The following is a 22498-nucleotide window of genomic DNA, read 5'->3' as shown; positions in this document are numbered from 1 at the left end:
TCTGGGGCTCCATGCAAGATCTCACCTCGTGGGGCATCAATGATCACGAGGAAGGTGAGGGATCAGCCCAGAACTACACAGCAGGACCTGGTCAATGACCTGAAGAGAGCTGGGACCACAGTCTCAAAGAAAACCATTAGTAACACACTACGCCGTCATGGATTAAAATCCTGCAGCTCACGCAAGGTTCCCCTGCTCAAGCCAGCGCATGTCCAGGCCCGTCTGAAGTTTGCCAATGACCCATCTAGATGATCCAGAGGAGGAATCGGAGAAGGTCATGTAGTCTGAGACAAAAATAGAGCTTTTTGGTCTAAAGTCTAAGGTCTGTATGGAGGAGTGGGCCAAAATCCCTGCTGCAGTGTGTGCAAACCTGGTCAAGAACTACAGGAAACGTATGATCTCTGTAATTGCAAACAAAGGTTTCTGTACCAAATATTAAGTTCTGCTTTTCTGATGTATCAAATACTTATGTCAAGCAATAAAATGCAAATTAACTACTTAAAAATACAATGTGATTTTCTGGATTTTTGTTTTAGATTCCATCTCTCACAGTTGAAGTGTACCTATGATACAAAGCATGTAGAGGTCTATAATTTTTTAAGTAGGAAAACCTGAAAAATCAGCAGTGTATCAAATACTTGTTCTCCCCACTCTCTGTGTGTGTGTGTGTGTGTGTGTGTGTGTGTGTGTGTGTGTGTGTGTGTGTGCATGTACATATTGCTCCTTTGCACCCCTGTGTCTCTACTTGCAGTCATCTTCTGCACATCTATCACTCCAGTGTTTAATTGCTATATTGTAATTTCTTCACCACTATGGACTATTTATTGCCTCTCTCTCTTATCTTACCTCATCTGCACTCACTGTATATATACACTTTTCTATTGTGTTATTGACTGTATGTTTCTTTATTCCATGTGTAACTGTTGTGTCGCACTGCTGTCCCCTAACAGTTCTCAACTGCCTACCTGGTTAAATAAAGGTGTTCTCAACTGGCCTACCTGGTTAAATAAAAGGTGTTCTCAACTGGCCTACCTGGTTAAATAAAAGGTGTTCTCAACTGGCCTACCTGGTTAAATAAAGGTGTTCAAATCAAATCAAATGTATTTATATAGCCCTTCGTACATCAGCTGATATCTCAAAGTGCTGTACAGAAACCCAGCCTAAAACCCCAAACAGCAAGCAATGCAGGTGTAGAAGCACGGTGGCTAGGAAAAACTCCCTAGAAAGGCCAAAACCTAGGAAGAAACCTAGAGAGGAACCAGGCTATGTGGGGTGGCCAGTCCTCTTCTGGCTGTGCCGGGTGGAGATTATAACAGAACATGGCCAAGATGTTCAAATGTTCATAAATGACCAGCATGGTCGAATAATAACAACGCAGAACAGTTGAAACTGGAGCAGCAGCACAGTCAGGTGGAACGGGGACAGCAAGGAGTCATCATGTCAGGTAGTCCTGGGGCACGGTCCTAGGGCTCAGGTCCTCCGAGAGAGAGAAAGAAAGAGAATTAGAGAGAGCATATGTGGGGTGGCCCGTCCTCTTCTGGCTGTGCCGGGTGGAGATTATAACAGAACATGGCCAAGATGTTCAAATGTTCATAAATGACCAGCATGGTCGAATAATAGCAAGGCAGAACAGTTGAAACTGGAGCAGCAGCATGGCCAGGTGGACTGGGGACAGCAAGGAGTCATCATGTCATGGTCCTAGGGCTCAACTAGCCTACCTGGTTAAATAAAGGGTTTCAACTGGCCTACCTGGTTAAATCAAAGGTGTTCTCAACTGGCCTACCTGGTTAAATAAAAGGTGTTCTCAACTAGCCTACCTGGTTAAATAAAGGTGTTCTCAACTGGCCTACCTGGTTAAATAAACAACTGGCCTACCTGGTCAAATAAAGGTGTTCTCAACTAGCCTACCTGGTCAAATAAAGGTGTTCTCAACTAGCCTACCTGGTCAAATAAAGGTGTTCTCAACTGGCCTACCTGGTTAAATAAAGGTGTTCTCAACTGGCCTACCTGGTTAAATAAAGGTGTTCTCAACTGGCCTACCTGGTTAAATAAAGGTGTTCTCAACTAGCCTACCTGGTTAAATAAAGGTGAAATAGAAAACAAATGCAAAAAGAAAGTGGTATCCTTCCTGCAGACTCATCCTGACATGACCATCCAGCATGACAATGCCACCAGCCATACTGCTCATTCTGTGCGTGATTTCCTGCAAGACAGGAATGTCAGTGTTCTGCCATGGCAAGCAAAGAGCCCGGATCTCAATCCCATTGAGCACGTTTCTGGGAACTGTTGGATCGCAGGGTGAGGGCTAAGGCCAATTCCTCCCAGAAATGTATGGGAACTTGCATGTGCCTTGGAGGAAGATGGGTAACATCTCACAGCATGAACTGGCAAATCTGGTGCAGTCCATTTGGAGGAGATGTACTGCAGTACTTAATGCAGCTGGTGGCCACACCAAATACTGACTGTTACCTTGATTTTGACCCCCCTTTGTTCAGGGACACATTATTCCATTTCTGTTAGTCACATGTCTGTGGAACTTGTTCAGTTTGTCTCAGTTGTTGAATCTTGTTATGTTCATACAAATACTTACACATGTTATGTTTGCTGAAATGAAGCACACAGTTGACAGTGAGAGAGTGTGTCTTTTTATATATACACATATATCCTGTGCAAGAACTATCTTCAACGTAAAGAAGAACAAGGAGTCCTGGAAGTGATGGTATGGCCCCATATATATATATATATATATATATAAAATACTGTGCAAAAGTTTTAGGCTGGTATGTGTGTGTGATGTACGATCACACACACATACAGTTGAAGTTGGAAGTTTACATACACCTTAGCCAAACACCTTTAAACTTAGTTCTTCACAATTCCTGACATTTAATCCGAGTAAAAATTCCCCGTCTTAGGTCAGTTAGGATCACCACTTTATTTTAAGAATGTGAAATGTCAGAATACTAGTAAAGATAATTATTTATTTAGGCTTTTATTTATTTCATCACATTCCCAGTGGGTCAGAAGTTTACATGCTACCAAATGCTAATTGAGGGTATTGCCTTTAAATTGTTTAACTTGGGTCAAATGTTTTGGGTAGCCTTCCACAAGCATCCCACAATAAGTTTGGTGAATTTTGGCCCATTCTTCCTGACAGAGCTGGTGTAACTAAGTCAGGTTTGTAGGCCTCCTTGCTCGCACACGATTTTTCAGTTCTGCCCACAAATTGTCTATGGGATTGAGGTCAGGGCTTTGTGATGGCCACTCCAATACCTTGACTTTGTTGCCCTTAAGCCATTTTGCCACAACTTTGGAAGTATGCTTGGGGTCATTGTCCACTTGGAAGAGTCCTTTGCGACCAAGCTTTAACTGATGTCTTGAGATGCTGCTTCAATATATCCACATAATTGTTCTGCTTCATGATGCCATCTATTTTGTGAAGTGCACCAGTCCCTCCTGCAGCAAAGCACCTCCACAACATGATGCTGCCACCCCCGTGCTTCACGGTTGGGATGTTGTTCTTCGGCTTGAAAGCCTTATGACGGCTCCGGGCCTTATGACGGCTCCGGGCCTTATGACGGCTCCGGGCCTTATGACGGCTCCGGGCCTTATGACGGCTCCGGGCCTTATGACGGCTCCGGGCCTTATGACAGCTCCGGGCCTTATGACAGCTCTCGGCCTTATGACAGCTCTCGGCCTTATGACAGCTCTGGGCCTTATGACAGCTCTGGGGTCCATAAAGGATAGTACACAAGCTAACCACCAGCACTGTCCTTTCACTACTGTAGCATCCTGTAACTGTTAATGCATGGGAGAGGAGGAGAGGGAGAGGAGGGTTGAGAGAACGGTTCAGGGCACACAGGCCCTGGCAGGGGGAAACAAGGTGGTCGCCACCATAAGCACGCTGTCATGTGACCAAGCGACTGCCACAGGGCCCACCGGCGACCAGGAAGCAGGGCAACCCACAGGAAGTGAAAGAGAGAGAGGTCACTAGCCCTGACCTACTGACCTTTGTCTATTGTGCAGGTACGATCCAGTACCACGAATGAGCTCGCTCAGGTCGTAGTCAGCCTTGGCCCTGTAAAGAGCAGCCTTCTCGATCACTCGGAGAAGACAATGAACACATGAGTGAAGGAAAGGTCTGCTAGGCTGCTGCCTTTAATATAGCACACTTATGTAAGGCCCTCATTGTGAGGAGAGAAGTGGGGCTTCCTGCTGCGAGGGCACAGACAGGAGTTACCAGGAACATGCTCTTACATCACACTGGGTCACTGGAGACAGAACAGGCAGGAGTTGAGGAGAGCTGAGCTGTAGACACAGAACAGGCAGGAGTTGAGGAGAGCTGAGCTGTAGACACAGAACAGGCAGGAGTTGAGGAGAGCTGAGCTGTAGACACAGAACAGGCAGGAGTTGAGGAGAGCTGAGCTGTAGACACAGAACAGGCAGGAGTTGAGGAGAGCTGAGCTGTAGACACAGAACAGGCAGGAGTTGAGGAGAGCTGAGCTGTAGAGACAGAACAGGCAGGAGTTGAGGAGAGCTGAGCTGAAGACACAGAACAGGCAGGAGTTGAGGAGAGCTGAGCTGTAGACACAGAACAGGCAGGAGTTGAGGAGAGCTGAGCTGTAGACACAGAACAGGCAGGAGTTGAGGAGAGCTGAGCTGTAGACACAGAACAGGCAGGAGTTGAGGAGAGCTGAGCTGTAGACACAGAACAGGCAGGAGTTGAGGAGAGCTGAGCTGTAGACACAGAACAGGCAGGAGTTGAGGAGAGCTGAGCTGTAGACACAGAACAGGCAGGAGTTGAGGAGAGCTGACAGAACAGGCAGGAGTGTAGACACAGAACAGGCAGGAGTTGAGGAGAGCTGAGCTGTAGACACAGAACAGGCAGGAGTTGAGGAGAGCTGAGCTGAAGACACAGAACAGGCAGGAGTTGAGGAGAGCTGAGCTGTAGACAGAACAGGCAGGAGTTGAGGAGAGCTGAGCTGTAGACAGAACAGGCAGGAGTTGAGGAGAGCTGAGCTGTAGACAGAACAGGCAGGAGTTGAGGAGAGCTGAGCTGTAGACAGCTGTAGACAGATGAACAGGAGAGCAGTTGGCTGTAGACAGAACAGGAAGGAGTTGAGGAGAGCTGAGCTGTAGACAGAACAGGCAGGAGTTGAGGAGAGCTGAGCTGTAGACAGAACAGGCAGGAGTTGAGGAGAGCTGAGCTGTAGACAGAACAGGCAGGAGTTGAGGAGAGCTGAGCTGTAGACAGAACAGGCAGGAGTTGAGGAGAGCTGAGCTGTAGACAGAACAGGCAGGAGTTGAGGAGAGCTGAGCTGTAGACAGAACAGGCAGGAGTTGAGGAGAGCTGAGCTGTAGACAGAACAGGCAGGAGTTGAGGAGAGCTGAGCTGTAGACAGAACAGGCAGGAGTTGAGGAAAGATGAGTTGAGCATGGCAACAGAACATGTCGTCCACCTTACAGAGAGAGTGGGGCCACGTTCAGTATAGGCAAACGTTGTAGATAGCAATGTCATGAATAGAGCTGTCATGGTTAGTTGTTTTACATATCAGAGTGGCATGTTTGTTCTATATAACATATTTTAATATAATACAGTATCTGACAGTGCTCTGCTTAACGCACCCCTAAATCCACTTCCTGAATTTGCATATTTGAAGGGTCTAGAGACAGTGTACACCTTATAGACCTGAACAAAAATATGAACGCAACATGTAAAGTTTTGGTTCCATGTTTCATGACCTGAAATAAAAGAACGAGAGAGAGCGGGTGGGGGACAGAGCGAGAGAGAGCGGGTGTGGGACAGAGCGAGAGAGAGCGGGTGTGGGACAGAGCGAGAGAGAGCGGGTGTGGGACAGAGCGGGTGTGGGACAGAGCGGGTGTGGGACAGAGCGGGTGGGGGACAGAGCGGGTGGGAGAGAGAGCGAGAGAGAGAGGGTGGGGGACAGAGAGAGAGAGAGAGAGAGCGGGTGGGGGACAGAGCGGGTGGGGGACCGAGCGGGAGAGAGAGAGAGAGCTCAGTCTGTGGCAAGACAGGTATTTAACACTAGCTGTCACTCAGAGCGGTTGTTGCTATAGCATCGGCGTTAATCAACTTTGAGTCTTATTTTCTCTGAGGACCGACCAGGACCCCTGTTATCATTAGTCCACATACACACAGTCTGTCAAAGGTGACTACTGTCATCACCTTTCTGCCAACACATCAGCACTTTGGTGCCAGCACCACTCAGACCCTCTGACACGGGTGACGACAGAGCGAGAGGGGAGTGGCGGGGACGACAGAGCGAGAGGGGAGTGGCGGGGACGACAGAGCGAGAGGGGAGTGGCGGGGACGACAGAGCGAGAGGGGAGGGCCGGGGTCGACAGAGCGAGAGGGGAGGGCCGGGGACGACAGAGCGAGAGGGGAGGGCCGGGGACGACAGAGCGAGAGGGGAGGGCCGGGGACGACAGAGCGAGAGGGGAGGGCCGGGGACGACAGAGCGAGAGGGGAGGGCCGGGGACGACAGAGCGAGAGGGGAGGGCGGGGACGACAGAGCGAGAGGGGAGGGCGGGGACGACAGAGCAGGGCCGGGGACGACAGAGCGAGAGGGGAGTGGCGGGGACGACAGAGCGAGAGGGGAGTGGCGGGGAGGAGACGAAGTAGAGACTAGGGGGCGCATGGGAAAGAGAAAGACCAAATACCATTTACAGAAATAGGCGTGTCCCTTGACGCTCAATTCTGTATTTTTACACTGTAGCAGTACAGGGTGTTGTTCAACTCCAGACAAAATTCTAGATAAACCACCTGTCTCTCAACTGCTTTCAATTCACTCCTTCCCTTCCCACTAACCCAATGTTTCGATCTACATTGAACAATATATTGACAAAGCAACGTGAAACCATTTCTAAAGCTTTTACTGAGTTACAGTTCATATATGGAAATCAGTCAATTGAAATAAATTCATTAGGCTCTAAATCGATGGATTTCACATGACTGGGAATACAGACTTGCATCCATTGGTCAAAGATGCAGAACAAAAGGCAGGAGCGTAGATCAGAAAACGAGTCAGTATCTGGTGTGACCACCATTTTCCTCATGCAGCATAACATCTCTCCTTTGCATAGAGTTGAACAGGCTTGATAATTGTGGCCTGTGAAATGTTGTCTCGCTCCTCTTCAATGGCTGTGGGAAGTTACTGTATATTGGCGAGATCTGAAAAACGCTGTCGTACACGTTGATCCCAGAGCACCCCAAACATGCTCAATGGGTAACATGTCTGTTGAGTAGGCAGGCCATGGAGAACTGGGACATTTTCAGCTTCCAGGAATTGTGTACAGACCCTTGCGACATGAGGCTGTTCATTATCATGCTGAAACATGAGGTGATGGATGAACGGCACAACAATGGGCCTCAGGATCTTGTCACGGTCAATTCTGCATTTTTCCACTGATAAAATGCAGTTGTGTTTGTGTTGATTATGCCAACCCAGACAAACCCCCCCCAGACAAACCACCTGTCTTCAACTGCTTTCAAATACTCCTTCCCTTCCCACTAACCCAATGTTTCGATCTGACATTGAACAATATTTCAAATTCCATCATTTTACTTTTAGATGCTCTAAATCGATACAGTTCATATGACTGTGTTTTCTTGTGTATTATTAGATACTACTGCACTGTTGAGCTAGGAACACAAGCATTTAGTTAGATATTACTGCCCTGCAGGAGCTAGGAACACAAGCATTTAGTTAGATATTACTGCACCTTTTCCTCATGCAGAACATAACATTTAGTTAGATATTAGCACTGTTGAACTAGGAACACAAGCATTTAGTTAGATATTACTGCCCTGTCAATGAACACAAGCATTTAGTTAGATATTACTGCACTGTTGGAGCTAGGAACACAAGCATTTAGTTAGATACTACTGCACTGTTGGAGCTAGGAACACAAGCAAGTTGGATATTACTGTCTGTTGAGTAGGAACACATGGAGATTTAGTTACATTTTCAGCACTGTTGGAGCTAGGAACACAAGCATTTAGTTAGATATTACTGCCCTGTTGGAGCTAGGAACACAAGCATTTAGTTAGATACTACTGCCTTGTTGGAGCTAGGAACACAAGCATTTAGTTAGATATTACTGCACTGTTGGAGCTAGGAACACAAGCATTTCACTACACCCGCAATAACATCTGCTAAATATGTGCATGTGACCAATATGATTTGGCCACACCCTTCGTGTCTTATTGTTTAAATACACAGCTGAATCCTAGGACTGATGCTATCTGTCTGTTTACTAGCCAGCTGTGTACCAGCTCAACATATAAACAGAAATATTTCTAAAACATCATTTCCTTTTTAGATGGAGTTTTAGAGATATTAGATACTATCTGCAAACTGTTGGATCCCTATTCACAAGGGCATTTAGTTAGATATTAGTGCCCTGTTGGAGCTAGGAAAGGGTGCCATTTAAGACGTAACCAGAGAAATCTATTTGGTCATCTGGCCTTCGCTTTGTTCATAATGAGATAATCACTCAAGAGTGGTTTCATCAAAGACCCTTGCCTTGTGGAGAGTCACAAAGCACAACAGCCAGCAACTCACTCACTCATTTAGTCACTCACTCACTCACTAGCACACTCACACACACACTCATTTAGTTAGATATTACTGCACTGTTCACCAGGAACACACACATTCACTCACACACTCACTGGAGCTAGGAACACACATTTCACTACACACTCAATAACATCTGCTAACATATGTGCATGTGACCAACACTCATTTGGCCACACTCACTCACACACACACTTGTTTAAATACACACTCAATCCTACACTGATGCTATCTGTCTGTTTACTAGCCAGCACACCAGCTCAACATATAAACACAAACAGGCAGGCAACATCCGTGTTCCTTTGTTCATAATGGACATTCAGCTCAGACATACACACACATCTCAAACATCCCTCATTCACACAGGGCTCTCACTCACAACACACACTCCTCACACACTCAGGGACACACACACTCATTTAACACTAACCACAGAACATCTATTTGGTCATCTGGCCACACACTTGTTCATAATGAGATAATCACTCACACAGTGGTTTCACTCACACACTCACACACTCCACACACTCACACACTCACACACTCACACTCACTCACTCACACACTCACTCACTCACACACTCACTCACACACTCACTCACACACACACTCACTCACACACTCACTCACTCACACTCACACACTCACACACTCACACACTCACACAAAGGCAACAACATTATCATCACAGAGGACACCAATTATCAGCCTCTCTCTGCCCCTCTCGTCCACATAACAGCCTCGGCCTGTCTGCCACATAGTGTTTCACAGCAGTCAGTCACACACACAAAGGTGTGTGAGCTTCCTTGTCGACAGTAAGGGCAGGTGGGAGCCAGAATATCAGAGGCTCAAAACACAGACATTGTTCTCTTTAGGCCTTTAGGGCTGACTCACAAATTACACCCTATTCCAACTATGTAGGGAATAGGAAGCCACTTTAGATGCCCTGGTCAGAAGTAGTGCACTGAATAGGGAACAAAGTGCCATTTGGGATATACCCTAATAGCTTTAGAGGCTGTTCTTACCCCAGAACCAGCCTTCTCCTGCTGGAGTGTAGTTGTCTGTACTTGTGAGGCTGTCCACGACAAGAAATATATATATATTGGTTGACCGAAAGTCTGCTCTTTCAACCAATAGAATATATATTTTGTTTACGTGTATTTTTCCATGTACAGTGGGGCAAAAAAGTGTTTAGTCAGCCATCAATTGTGCAAGTTCCCCCACTTAAAAAGATGAGGCCTGTAATTTTCATCATAGGTATATTTCAACTATGACAGACAAAATGAGAAAAAAAAATCCAGAAAATCACGTACGATTTTTAATGAATTTATTTGCAAATTATGGTGGAAAATAAGTATTTGGTCAATAACAAAAGTTTCTCAATACTTTGTTATATACCCTTTGTTGGCAATGACAGAGGTCAAACGTTTTCTGTAAGTCTTCACAAGGTTTTCACACACTGTTGCTGGTATTTTGGCCCATTCCTCCATGCAGATCTCCTCTAGAGCAGTGATGTTTTGGGGCTGTTGCTGGGCAACACTGACTTTCAACTCCCACCAAAGATTTTCTATGGGGTTGAGATCTGGAGACTGGCTAGGCCACTCCAGGACCTTGAAATGCTTCTTACGAAGCCACTCCTTCGTTGCCCGGGCGTTGTGTTTGGGATCATTGTCATGATGAAAGACCCAGCCACGTTTCATCTTCAATGCCCTTGTTGATTGAAGGAGGTTTGCACTCAAAATCTCACAATACATGGCCCCATTCATTCTTTCCTTTACACGGATCAGTCGCCCTGGTCCCTTTGCAGAAAAACATCCCCAAAGCATGATGTTTCCACCCCCATGCTTCACAGTAGTGGTGTTCTTTGGATGCAACTCAGCATTATTTGTCCTCCAAACACGATGTGTTGAGTTTTATTTTGGTTTCATTTGACCATATGACATTCTCCCAATCTTCTTCTGGATCATCCAAATGCTCTCTAGCAAAATTCAGACGGGCCTGGACATGGCTTAAGCAGGGGGACACGTCTGGCACTGCAGGATTTGAGTCCCTGGCGGCGTAGTGTATTACTGATGGTAGGCTTTGTTACTTTGGTCCCAGATCTCTGCAGGCCATTCACTAGGTCCCCCCGTGTGGTTCTGGGATTTTTGCTCACCGTTCTTGTGATCATATTGACCCCACGGGGTGAGATCTTGCGTGGAGCCCCAAATCGAGGGAGATTATCTGTGGTCTTGTATGTCTTCCATTTCCTAATAATTGCTCCCACAGTTGATTTCTTCAAACCAAGCTGCTTACCTATTGCAGATTCAGTCTTCCCAGCCTGGTGCAGGTCTACAATTTAGTTTCTGGTGTCCTTTGACAGCTCTTTGGTCTTGGCCATAGTGGAGTTTGGAATGTGACTGTTTGAGGTTGTGGACAGGTGTCTTTTATACTGATAACAAGTTCAAACAGGTTCCATTAATACAGGTAATGAGTGGAGGACAGAGGAGCCTCTTAAAGAAGAAGTTACAGGTCTGTGAGAGCCAGACATCTTGCTTGTTTGTAGGTGACCAAATACTTATCTTCCACCATAATTTGCTAATAAATCCATTAAAAATTCTACAATGTGATTTTCTGGATTTTTTCCTCATTTAGTCTGTCATAGTTGAAGTGTACCTATGATGAAAATTACAGGCCTCTCTCATCTTTTTAAGTGGGAGAACTTGCACAATTGGTGGCTGACTAAACACTTTTTTTGCCCCACTGTATAGACCGACACACCCTGTGTGTTTTAATACAATCAACAATATGCATTGAGCTCGTCTGATTTTTCAAACTTACGGTTTGATGAAATAACAATCAAGCGTATGCCAACTATGTTCCTGCTATTACTCTCAAGTTGCCAGGCAATAGGCTACAGGAGGAGTCGGCAACCTTTCTCATGTGTATGTATGTAAACATGTAAAAATAGCCTACATAAAGCCAACAAATTAAAAACATTGCAGCCTGCAGTTAGAAAATATCCTGACTACACATGGCCTGTCTGCAAGGAACTTAAAATAGAATTTAAAAATAATAATAATTTTAACTAGGCAAGTCAGCTAAGAACAAATTTGTATTTTCAATGATGGCCTACTAGGGAGCTTTGGGTTAACTGCCTTTTTCAGGGGCAGAACAACAGATTTTTTAGTCAACCTTGTCAGCTCAGGGATTCAATCTTGGAAACTTTCGGTAACTGGCCCAACATTGTAACCACTAGGCTACCTGCTGCCACAAATGTTCTACTGCTCGAGCTCCCGTTCCTCTTATAGAATATTAGCTCAAAAGTATTGTGGAGCTCCTGCACCTAAATATAAACAGTACCAGCACCCAGAATGAGTACAGGAACCTATTTCAGTCCAAGTCAAGCACCAATAAGAAGTAGGCCTATTTTATGACATTTCCTCTGGATCAGAGCATGACATTAAATGTACTCGGGTGATATATGCAATGGGGAATTGACATACACTAACAATCAAAGAATTCACACAATGAAGTGATTAAAACAATGAAAGTGCACAAACTGGCAGGAGAGCGCGCATTTTGAGGAGAGAAGTGCTTTGTGTGTGGTCAATCTGACGTCTGCATTGACCGTGCAGCGCAGAGCTGTTGTCAAGGAAGTGAGTTTGTGTTGATACAGGATGTCCCGCCCCCACCTACCGTCAACCAATCATGTCAATGCTGAGCTATACAGAGCCCTCCCTACCCATGGTTACCACATTTGGGAGGTGCATGGCGATGCGGTACGGAGCGCGATGTGTGCGCGCGCGCGTGCAAATTGAGAGAGTTGGGTGACAGGCCAGGGAGCTAAATTTGCTCACTAAGATTTGTTGTCTATGGCAACTGCATTTCAGGAGGGGCTGCGTTGGGAGCCTGGATGGCAGAGTTCTATTATGTTAATACAGCAGAGATAAGAGGAAGACTTGGTGTGAATGGTTATTTATAGACCGGAGTTACAGGAATGGGGAGTGTGGTGTGGATTCCGTGTGCGCGCGCGCGTGTGTCATGGCAGCTGCTCTGTTGGGGACTAGTGAGAGGCGACACTAACCTTGAGCTAGCTGTCATTGGTCTGGCTGCTTAAAAAGCCCCAGTGCAGTAACAAATGTGATTTTCCTGTGTTTTATAGAAATAGTTCCACACCGAGATTGAAATAATACTCTAAACTTGTGAAAATTACAATAAATACCCTTTCAGTGTAAGAGCTGTTTAAAAGGACAGCGTGAAGTCTCAGCCTGTTTTGGCATAGCCTGACGACTCACACTAAATTCTTTGTTACTCTGATGTTCACCGCATACTTTTGTCTGAGACTGCCATCAGTGAAGTCATTTGTGGTGATGAGGGGCACGAGAGGCGCTGTACAAAAGTCAGAGATGGGATCATCTCTAACCAATCAGAGTATCAAAGACAAATTACACATTTTCCAACCACCGCTTTACCAAAGATTGTCTATAGTGACAAGATAGACATGTGACTGCTTTAACAACGGAAATACATGTCCTTAAAGATGAAGGCATGCAGGGGGAACCAAGATCAGGCGGGACCATTCTAGCCAATGAGAGAGAGCGACTCATCTTTGTATCTGTGCCATTATAGCCTCTGTGATAGCATCAAAGCTATCTCCATTTTAATGTAGTCAATTTTCTTCTTCATTGGCTGATTTCTCCCAACTCATAGGAATCCCTACCCAGTTGACTACTTTAAAATGGTGGAACCCTCAATGGCAAAGTCTATGCTAAAATGGGTTATATCCATGATGAGTCATCTATCTCTATGACACCAGGCACAACTCAGATTGTCTTTTTCCCCCCAAAGTTGCCCGAAATGCCACTCGCATCCACTTATATCAGTGCATTCGTAGCAACCTAACCATTACTGGGGCGGTAGGTAGCTTAGTTGTTAGAGCGTTGGGCCAGTAACCGAAAGGTTGCTAGATCGAATCCACGAGCTGATGAGGTAAAGATCTATCGTTCTGCCCCAGAACAAGGCAGTTAACCCACTGTTCCTTGGCCATCATTGTAAATAAGAATTTATTCTTAACTGACTTGCCTAGTTAAATAAAGGTTACATTTTAAAAAATACTTTTATTCTATCAAATAAGCATCACGTACCAAATTAGCAATTATATATTTTGTTGACCAAACTCACTCATTGACCTCCATACAAAAATTATTAACAACGTGGGCTAAATGATTGTGGACAGATTGTCAGCTATGCATAGTAGCAATGGACTGTATTTACAAATATAAAGTGGGTAGTGGAATCAATAGTATATATTAGAACAGCAGCTGGGATCAATTCCATTGTGTGAGTGAGTGAGAGTAAGTAGTCAGTGCATATAGTCACTAAGGTGCAGGACTGTTCAGGGAGACAGCTAGGTTTAGCTTTTCAGCAGGCTGATGGCCTGGTGGTAAAGGCTGTCTTGGAGCATGTTGGTGCGAGACCTGATACTCTGGTACCGCTTGCCAGATGGTAATAGAGATAAGTCTGTGGCTCAGGTGACTGGAGTTCTTGACTATCTTTTGGGCCTTCCTCAGACATATCCTGGTGTAGATGTCCTGGAGGACAGGGAGCTGGCCCCCAGTGATGTATTGGGCCTTCCGCACCAACGTCTGTAGGGCCTTCCGCACCAACGTCTGTAGGGCCTTTTGGTTGAGGGTGGGGCAGTTGCCATACCAGGTGGTGATGGCGCTCTCAATTGTGCAGCTGTAGAACCGGGTTCTTTAAGGTGTCAGCACGGTTCAGTTTGGCTGGCACTTAGCCGAACGCTGCTAGCCGAACGCTGCTCGCCAAACGCTGCTAGCCGAACGAATGTGCTCGCATAATCCCTTCAAAAGACGTTCGTACAAAATCTGTCGTTCTGCCTCTGAACAGGCAGTTAACCCATTGTTCCTAGGCCGTCATTGAAAATAAGAATTTGTTCTTAACTGACTAACTTTTGAGTTAACCCGTATTTACTAACTTGCCTAGTTAAATAAAGGTAAAATAAATCAAATGTCTGACACCAAAAACATAAAAATAGCAGTCCAGGTCTACACATGAACTCAGGCTGACATACTTTCCACCAGAGCTTGGGTCAATTTACTTTCCAATTCTTTGAAATGGTCTTGACTTCAACATAGAAGTAACAATATATACACACACTGGTTATTCCAACTTTACAATACCGGTAATCAATACACTATAACAGCCAGCTCCAGACTAGATACACAGGGGAGTTCTGGCCCAGAGCAGGCACTAGCTTTACAAAGGAAGTGTAGTCTATAGTGTGTGTGTGTGTACATGGTCCCTCAGGCTGAGTGAGATCACATTCAGAACAATGACGTCTTCCCTCAGGACATCCTGCCACACACCCCACACACACGGAAGGAATACCATGAAAATGACTGACTACCACTTGAGTCATCCTTGAAGTGAACCCAGAGAAACACCCTCTTGTAGTCTGTAGTGTAAAGCTGCTCTACAGGGTTCTGTCTGCCAAGCAGCAAGGCTCCATCAAGCCAACTCATGCATCACCATGTATCTAGTAGGACTGGGACGATACCTGTACTGTGACAAGGAAACAAAAAGCAGATTTAACTTCTTTCGGTAAACTGCCGTAATGTTGGCAACTAACATCATTATGTTGTCATCCAGAGTCACATTGATTTATTTTACAAGCTATAAACAAACGATATTTTACATACTACAGATTTTTAGAGGACCAAAGAGTTGTCTGCTTCGCGTTTTCATTTTTGCCTTGGAAAAATAGTGAACTCAACTCAGCAAAAAAAAGAAATGTCCTCTCACTGTCAACTGCGTTTATTTTCAGCAAACTTAACATTTGTAAATATTTGTACGAACATAACAAGATTCAACAACTGAGACATAAACTGAATAAGTTCCACAGATATGTGACTAACAGAAATTGAATAATGTGTCCCTGAACAAAGGGGGGTCAAAATCAAAAGTAACAGTCAGTGGTCCTTCTGTGGCTCAGTTGGTAGAGCATGGCGCTTGTAACGCCAGGGTAGTGGGTTCGATTCCCGGGATCACCCATACGGAGAATGTATGCACACATGGACTGTAAGTCGCTTTGGATAAAAGCGTCAGCTAAATGGCATATATTATTATTATTATTATTATATTATCTGGTGTGGCCACCAGCTGCATTAAGTACTGCAGTACATCTCCTCCTCATGGACTGCACCAGATTTGCCACTTCTTGCTGTGAGATGTTACCCCACTCCTCCACCAAGGCACCTGCAAGTTCCTGGATATTTCTGCGGGGGAATGGCCCTAGCCCTCAACCTCCGATTCAACAGGTCCCAGACGTGCTCAATGGGATTGAGTTCCGGGCTCTTCGCTGGCCATGGCAGAACACTGACATTCCTGTCTTGCAGGAAATCACGCAGAGAACGAGCAGTATGGCTGGTGGGACGTTTCTTTTTTTGCTGAGTTTAGTATCGTCCCCGCCTTCGTATCCAAACACACCAAGAAAGTCGTGAAGAGGGCACAACACCACCTTCTCTTCCCCAGGAGACTGAAAAGATTTAGCATGGGTCCCCACATCCTCAAAAAGTTCTACAGCTGCACCATCGAGAGCATCCTGACTGGTTGCATCACCGCCTGGTATGGCAACTGCTCGGCATCTGACGGTACAGCGCTACAGAGGGTAGTGCCGTATGGCTTAATACATCACTGGGGCCAAGCCTCCTGTCACCCAGGACCTATATACTAGGACAAGAATATTGTCAAAGACTCCAGTCAGCCAAGTCAGACTGTTCTCTGCTATACCGAAGCACCAAGTCTCAGACCAACAGGCTCCTTAACCTCTAGCGTCGAGCAATCCCGTATCCGGGAGTGTAATTATAGCCTCAAGCTCATTACCATAACGCAACGTTAACTATTCATGAAAATCGCAAATGAAATTAAATATATTCACTCACAAGCTTAGCCTTTTGTTAACAACACTGTCATCTCAGATTTTCAAAATATGCTTTTCAACCATAGCTACACAAGCATTTGTGTAAGAGTATTGATAGCTAGCATAGCATTAAGCCTAGCATCCAGCAGGCAACATTTTCACAAAAACAAGAAAAGCATTCAAATAAAATCATTTACCTTTGAAGAACTTTGGATGTTTTCAATGAGGAGACTCTCAGATAGCAAATGTTCATTTTTTCCAAAAATATTATTTGTGTAGGAGAAATCGCTCCGTTTTGTTCATCACGTTTGGCTAAGAAAATAATCTGAAAATGCAGTCTCTACAACGCCAAACTTTTTACCAAATTAACTCCATAATATCGACAGAAACATGGCAAATGTTGTTTAGAATCAATCCTCAAGGTGTTTTTCACATATCTATTCAATGATAAATCATTCGTGACAGCTGTGTTTCTCCTCGAAGCAAACAAAAAATACACGCAGCTGGAGATTACGCAATAATTGCAACGGAGGACACCAAGCGGCCACCTGGTAGATGTAGTCTCTTAAGGTCAATCTTCCAATGATTTGCATACAAATACGTCACAATGCTGTCGACACCTTGGGGAAACGACAGAAAGTCTAAGCTCATTCGTGACCCATACACAGTCATATAAGGAGACATTGGAACACAGCGCATTCAAAATCTGGGGCACTTCCTGTATGAAATTTCATCTTGGTTTCACCTGTAGCATTAGTTCTGTGGCACTCACAGACAATATCTTTGCAGTTTTGGAAACGTCAGTGTTTTCTTTCCAAAGCTGTCAATTATATGCATAGTCGAGCATCTTTTCGTGACAAAATATCTTGTTTAAAACGGGAACGTTTTTTTATCCATAAATTAAAAGAGCGCCCCCTATATCCAATAAGTTAAACAGCTTCTACCCCCAAGCCATAAGACTGCTGAACAACTAATCAAATGGCCACCCAGACTATTTACATTGACACCCCCCCCTTGTTTTTATGCTGCTGCAACTCGCTGTCTATTATCTATGCATAGTCACTTTACAAATGACCTCGACTAACCTGTACCCCCGCACATTGACTCAGTACCCCCTGTATGCCTTGTTGTTATTGTTATGTAAATGTCTTGTGTTACTTTGATTAGATTTTTAAAAACTTTATTTTGTAAATATTTTCTTAACTCTATTTCTAGAACTGCATTGTTGGTTACGGGCTTGTAAGTAAGCATTTCACAGTAAGGTCTACTACACCTGTTGTATTTGGCGCATGTGACAAGAAACATTTGATTTGATCTCCACACGACACAAATTCAAACAAAAAAAAGTGTAGATAATCACTAATATTTCTCTGGGATGTTGGATGCAACCCATTCTCTATTAATTGAGTTAAATATAATGTACAGAATGTAGGTTTTTACATAAAAGTAGACTAAAGCCTTTTGGGAGAGGATTGGCATATATACACTAAGGATTTAATTTTAAAAGGATTTCAATCAAATTATTTTGTTCTAGAAATATTTTCGGAAAACAAAACAGGTTTAGATTATTAGGATCCCCAGTAACTACTGCACATGCAGCAGCGCCTCTTCCTAGGGGTCCACATAAAACACATAAAGTACGAGAGATTTAAAATAGGGGTCAGTAAATTTATGTTGTGGGTGTCATCCACTTCACAATAACACGGTCAGTTCATTTGAATTCAGTCACCCCTTTTGATTTGAACGAAACCTTACATACATATTAGCCATTGTAGAAGTGCTCAGAAAGTGACTTCTTGGACCTGAACGCCAACACATTCAAGAGATTACAGGTGCTCAAAATCGCCCCATTTTGCATACCCCACTATATCATAAGACATCCATGTCATAGCTTCACACTGAAACATTAAAAAAAAGGAGCACAGGTGTGCCTAAGTTGACAAATAATAATAATAATAATATATGCCATTTAGCAGACGCTTTTATCCAAAGCGACTTACAGTCATGTGTGCATACATTCTACGTATGGGTGGTCCCGGGGATCGAACCCACTACCCTGGCGTTACAAGCGCCATGCTCTACCAACTGAGCTACAGGACCACCACAAATGTAGGCGCACAATGAAAAGTATTTGAGGTATTGAAGCTAGAATCCTTCATTTTTCTGAGTGTACTGGTAAGGTCCTGTGTAGAGCCCTGCACATCTTCAACACTGGAAAAGACAATTGGTTTAGATTGTAAACTTTTTTAAATGATATCAAACAGGGTTTCACATTTTTTTTTTAAGATAAAAAAATTGTATTCAAGAGCATGTTGTGTCTCAACCGAATACACAGGCACAACACATAAACCTCAGATTATGTGAACATTGGTGTAAGCAAACAACATAATGCAGAGTCTCTGTCCTCCTTTTAAGGCACAACTTAAGAAAAGCTTTCAAGGACCTCTGCTAATTCTGTTCTCTTGTCCCTCGGATCCGACGACATCATTATGTAGCTTTGTTAATGGTCTATGTTGTGTGTTTTGGATCAGTTTTTTTGAGGGGGGGGATATTTGATAGTTTAAAAATTACCCCAAACATTTTTTTTTGTTTTACATTTTCAATAAATATTCAAATAGATCAAATAGTTTGTAAGCTTATATATGATATCAAACAACAATGTATATTTTACAGTGATGGGGGGTGCAAAATGTGACAACTTCGAGCAGCGTAATCTCTTGAATGTTTTGGCATTCAGGTCCAAAAATGTAACTTACTGACCACTTCTTCCATGGACAAACGTATGGAATGTTGTTTATATCAAAGGGGATGCTGTCAAAAAGTGTTTTAATTTAAATGGATTTACCCAATACACGCCCACATAAGCCTACATTCTAAACTAGCAGGGATAATGTGGTGTTTTTTTGCCAAATATGTTTCAAATTAATATTTTATTTTGGTTCCTCTTAAACTCTGTTTTGGGAAATAATTGTACCTTTCCTTATCAAACAAGAACATATTTCTGCGAATTCAGCAACAAATAGTGCACACTTATATATCCCACATAAAACATGATAGTAGCGGCGTGCCTTTTAAACGTGTAATTATTCTCAGTGGAGAGGGTATCCAGTTTACATCCCAAAGCCTAGGATAACTCCAATAGAAAACAGCCTGACCCCACAATAACAAATTCAAAGGCATTGACAAACACACAGCAGTGAAGAAAAACATCGCTACCCCATTTTGTGACAATGTAGGGTAGAATGTGTCTTGTCGTTGTTGTTGTATGAATGTAGCCACCTCAAGCCGTTATCACCAAGCCACTTACTTGTACAGTAGGCGAACATTTGTTGCAATATTGCAAAGGACCCATAAGAAAATGTAACTATAGCGCTCACCAGAAACGATGTGCGTTGTTCCGACCAGTGTCCCCGTCCCCGGAGTTTCTTTTCAGTCCGAATGCAGTCTTTCCACACGCCGTAAAAAGAGGAATACTTTGTTGTCTGCGTGTGCTAGTTTATTATCTCCGATAATGTCGCCTAAATCTGCGAATGTGTCGCTTCCAGCATGACTGTTGAGGATTCGAAGTTAGAACCTGGTGGAAAAGAAGCCGTAGCGAGTGTTCCGTTCCCTTTTCCGTAGGAGAACAGACCAGCTGTGCGAACCGATGATCACAATAGATCGCTCGTGAGGGGTGCCTGCCTACTTAGGCCGCGTTAAAATACTAGTCGGAACTATGACCTAAGAAATGTCCGACTTGATGAGTCGTTCAACACCGCATAACTATCACCAGTTAGCAAGTCGGACATTTCCGAGTTTCCAAGTTCCCACAAGTAGTTGAACACAGCATTACTGCTGCTTACTAACTACTACCACCGCAGTGTCATCAACAAAAAAACATTTTCAGATCACGGTCACTCGGTGAAATAGCGCCACCCTTCGCTGTGATCGCTACCGGCTACCATACACACCGGACAGGACAGCAGTGTTGTACTGTCCGGTCTTGAGACCCCATTGAGTGTATTGTCTTGGTGTCGGATACATTTTTACTCGATATTGACTCGATCTTGGAAAGTGAGGACTCGTAATTTATTTCCGAGACCAGCTCATAAAAAAAACCTGAGCCTGATTATCAGCTCCCATTCAGTCAGCGCATAAAACCGCTTTGCCAGGTCAAGTATTCACGCTTCTTTCACGACACATTCATTTCTTATCGCCCATTGAAACCTGGGCTTGCTAATTTACTCGTAAGATTGCTGATTTCTACTTTTATTGATAAAATATCCTCAAACTTTGTTGCGCTCATCAGAATGTCTTTAAATCTGTTTTACCCATTTCATATGTATATACTGTATTCTTGTCAAGGCCTGTCCTATTTAACTATTCCTGTACATATAATATTCTTCTGATATACTACTTATTCAAACCATTGCCATATGCATATTGTCTATACATCCCATCACATATTTATATATATAGTGTAATGACCCTGGGCGGATATCGACCAGCCGTTTGAGCATGCTTTTGGCGCACAGACGATAGCGCGCTGGACCTCGGGCTAGGGTTCGAGGCCTGCTCCCTGCCTGTTTCAGTACCAATCAAAAGTCAGGACACACTTACTCATCCAAGGGTTTTTCTCTGGTTGTACTATTTTCTACATTGTAGAATTATAGTGAAGACATCAAAACTATGAAATAACACATAATAACACATTTCTTGATTCCATTATTTTACTTGTTAGATACGTGTGTATTGTTGTCTATTGTTGGTTATTACTCTACTGTTGGAGCTAGGAACACAAGCATTTCGCTACACCAGAAATAACATCTGATAAATATGTTATGCGACCAATAAAATGTGATTAGATTTGATTTGAAGTCGCTGGTAGGGAACAGTGGTGGATATTGTTTGAAAGTTGCTCTTACTAGTTATTTTTAGAGTGGCTCTATATTTTCCCTCAGCATGCATTTCCTCACCAATCTGAACGTTTAAAGAATTGTAAAAAAAAAAAATATGAACCCAAAATACTGGACATTTTTAACTGTTATTAAGGTTGGCGATTTGACATAATTACAATCATGGTCTTGAATTGGACTTGCATTTTTCTGGTCTCTGTCTTGCCCCCCCTCCCCCTCCCCCTCCCCCTCCTCCTTTTGGTCTTGATCTTGACTCGATTGACTCGATTAGCACTGATCTTGTAGGTGGTCTCGAACACAACACTGCAGGACAGCCAGTGTAATGTCGCCCCCCAGGGGCCTCTGGGTGTATGTTGGTTCCATATGGACCCCATTGAAATCAAATTTAGATACTGTATGAATCTGTGTCATATAATCCCCACTGGGGTTTTTTTTACAGAAGATTTTTCCTCTCTATTGAACAATGAATTTGGAATTTACTCTGCAAACATATATTTTAGGTATTTCTTGAGACAATATTTATTTATACGGGACAATATCTATTTGTTGCTTTAAAAAAAAAACTTTATATAATCACACTATTGGGCCTTTCCTTGATCTAAATAACACTGATGTTGTAGGAAAATAGCAGTCCATCTGTGTGTGACATGGAGAGGGATGTTTTTAAATGTTCCATGTTGATGTAAGTATGAATCTCCTCACCACTATACTGCTGTTCATTCTCACCACAGGAGACACACACACACACACACAATCCTTCCTCCAACCTACTTTGGCCAGCTGATCAACAATCCATCCAGTACCTCCACCCTGGATAGCCTAGTCTACATCTCTCTCTTGACAATGTCCACATTCAGTCCGTTCTGGGTCGGGGGCCAGCTATTCAGGTGGGGAAATACTCAGCAAACAGAAGCCTACATACTTTCCTGTCAGAGTTTCTACCGAGCAGAGAGGGCAGCCTTGTTGAAGGGGCCCAGCTCAGTTCCATCTGGTGGTGTGTGTGTGTGTGTGTGTGTGTGTGTGTGTGTGTGTGTGTGTGTGTGTGTGTGTGTGTGTGTGTGTGTGTGTGTGTGTGTGTGTGT

At 43.9% G+C, this 22498-nt stretch overlaps 1 protein-coding gene across 4 annotated transcripts in view; it reads right to left on the bottom strand.

Moving 5' to 3' along the window:
* The window catches only part of LOC118379689 (cyclin-dependent kinase 17-like), a 65349-nt gene extending 44988 nt beyond the window's left edge, over window positions 1-20361 (bottom strand). For 2 of the 4 annotated variants that reach the window (XM_052466504.1, XM_052466506.1), the window contains exon 1: window positions 19899-20361. The gene's annotated coding sequence lies outside the window, so the exon portion shown is untranslated. The remainder of the gene's footprint in view (window positions 1-19898) is intronic. The other 2 variants (XM_052466503.1, XM_052466505.1) reach the window with 1 other exon arrangement.
* Window positions 20362-22498: the final 2137 nt, after the last annotated feature.

This window comes from Oncorhynchus keta, chromosome 17 (assembly GCF_023373465.1).
Source record: "Oncorhynchus keta strain PuntledgeMale-10-30-2019 chromosome 17, Oket_V2, whole genome shotgun sequence".
NCBI lineage: Eukaryota > Metazoa > Chordata > Actinopteri > Salmoniformes > Salmonidae > Oncorhynchus > Oncorhynchus keta.
The sequence above is the reverse complement of the archived record's forward strand: the minus strand, read 5'-3'. Positions and strand labels throughout refer to the sequence as shown.